Here is a 2,852-nt window from a genome sequence, read left to right as displayed (position 1 = left end):
GTATGTTTAATATCTCGGCGTGGTTACCACGCTACTATCGCATTGCTGAAAAAATTGAACGTGTTATTAAAAACGTTAGTAGTATTCGCAATTTTAGACGAGTTGTATAAGGATCTCGCCCTTCGCATCAAGAGGGAAGTCCCTTTAGGGTTGCAGCGCAAAAACCAAAATCATATTGATGTAATAGCGCATAAATCGAAGACTTATCATTCGCAAAAATCAAAATTATCAGGAGATTATAGCGCATAATTAGCGCATAAATCCTGCGTATTCGTTTTTCGAAATTAGTTGTTATTAATGGGTAGTCTCGCTGACCGTCCACTCAGCCCCCCACAAAAAAAAATTTTTTTTTGCTAAACTAAAAGAGCGCAAAATTTTTTTTTATGGGTTAAGTGAGCGCATAATTAGCGCATAATTATATTATTTTTTTATTGAGTTTGTGCAATGTGGGGAGGCTAGCTAGGCAGACGTGTACTATCTGTAGCCTGTCTGCGACGTGCGACCAATGCGACACGCGAAAAATATACGATGAATACGATGGTGAGTGAAGATGTACATATTTTAAAACTATATCTTATTCTCGATTATAAGATTGCATTATTGAACTCGTCATGTCCGTAATAATTAAAAAACGAATTTGTTTATCATTCGAAAACTTTTTTAAAACAGATTTCACACGTATTATCGAATTGAGTTTCGAGATAAATCTCATATCGCAAACACTTCTGTAATCAGATTTTGCTTTAATGATATAATTCATATTCGTAACTCATTTCGAGACTTTATTCACGTCGCTACCATCTAATAAAGCATGTAATTAATAATATTCTTTAATTCAGCGGCAAAGTACTGATTTCTAAATAAATCGAGCTGCATAACATCGAAATATTTGCAATTCGTGACATTCGGCTTTATAGTAAAAGTACACGCGAGCGACTTATGACAATATAAAACTATAATTATGAGTTCAATAACGTGGTCTTATCATTGTTTTAACATGGTCTTGCTTTAAATTTGCCAGTGACTCGTTAATGAGAGCAAGTGAGATGAGAATAAGAGCGAATAATATAAAATATTTATTATTGGTTATTTTATTCTATAATCCGTTAAGAGTCACTCGCTCAAGAAATGGGATAACTTGTGCTCTTTTACCGAGATAAAAAACAATTTAAAAACCGGGAAACTGTACTGACCGGGACACTGTATTAGACAGATTTCTAAATACGATATATTTACAATGTATAATTTCTCATCTCTCTTTCTTTTAAGTGAATTAATGCCTAAAGACTAGTGTTTATGTTTATCTAACAGTTAACATAATGCTGTAAGAGACATCGATCTTTAATAATTCGTTTCGTTCGCTTTTTACATAAATACCGCTGAAATATCAATAGATCTAAAGCCACACTCAAGGGCTTATCTCTCCCGGCGATTTGTGATTATAATTATTTATAGTGATTTTTTTACACCAAAATATTATATTTAGAATTGTGCTAATTTCTAAATATGATATTCAGGTGTAAAAAAAATCATTGTGAATAATTATAATATTATTTTTTATATACATGTATTAACGTATTAACATTATAACATGTATTAACAGTGTTTGCTCTTATCTTTATAAAATTATATAGATGATTATCCATGCCCATGACATTTTGGCGTAATCTTATATAATAAAAATATATATTATCTTCATCTGCATTTTACATGAAAAAAAGTGTTATCTTTATTAAATTATCTAGGATAACATTCAGATAAATTGGTTTACTTTACTGCAAATGTTTAAGATATTAAGATATTTGCTTTTATGTAGTAGACGTTTATAATATGTATTAATATTGCCTGTATTAATATTAACTGCATTGAAATTGAGATTACATTGAGATTCGTTCATAATCAGGACAAAGTGAAATAATCTTGTCGTCTTTTCCTAATTGATCGAATCGTTATGCAAATTCAGTCTTACTGCATAGGCTCATGGATTTTAGTATTTCATTTGTCGTATGAGACGAGTTTGTCGTATAAGAGTATAAATATATTTTTATATTTTTTTTATAATTTGCAATTTTTTCTCATAACTGTTTTTGCATAAATGGTCTTAAAAACAATATTATGTGGAAGTTATCTAAATGAGTCAGCTATATAATTTTATCTTTCTCTAGATATATTTAAAACAAATTATTTTTATCTTATCTAAAATTAATTTACATTAACATATATCCATCTCATGTTTATATAGCTAATTTTTTCTTTTTATCTAATTGTAAGCACAACACTATGTATTAACCAAAATTCTGTTACATGTGTCTTACATTTATTTTTATTTTATAGAAAGAAGAACTTACGTCTCTAATGAATAATGTAGTACAAAGGGCACTTAGAGGACGGAGAGGACGCGGAGGACGGGGAGGACGCGGAGGACGCGGAGGACGGGGAGGACGCGGAGGACGGGGAGGACGCGGAGGAAGAGGAGGAAGAGGTGGAAAAGCAAGAGGAAGAGGGAGGGGTAGAGGCAGGGAAATAAATATTTATAATTATTATAATTAAAGAAAAAAAATTGTAACGTTTCACCTTTCCCGTACGCCGCGGATCAAGGCTCGCCGGTGCCAGGATTCGGGAGAAGGGGGAAACTCCAACTTACTTTACCTCGGTATAAGCGGTTTAAACAATTATGTTTATTCAAGTGATTCTCAATATCTAACACTGAGCTATATAATAAGTACGTTGCAACATGCGGGAGCGGTGCGTACAGAGTTTCGCGTGAACGGTTGTTGTTCGCAATGCGACATGCAAGAGCGGTGCGTACAGAAATTCGCGTACAGAGTTTCTCATGGAGCTCGAGAAGCGAG

This window comes from Formica exsecta, unplaced genomic scaffold (genome assembly GCF_003651465.1).
Source record: "Formica exsecta isolate Colony F162 unplaced genomic scaffold, ASM365146v1 scaffold410, whole genome shotgun sequence".
NCBI classification, from domain to species: domain Eukaryota; kingdom Metazoa; phylum Arthropoda; class Insecta; order Hymenoptera; family Formicidae; genus Formica; species Formica exsecta.
Note: the sequence above shows the minus strand (reverse complement) of the source record.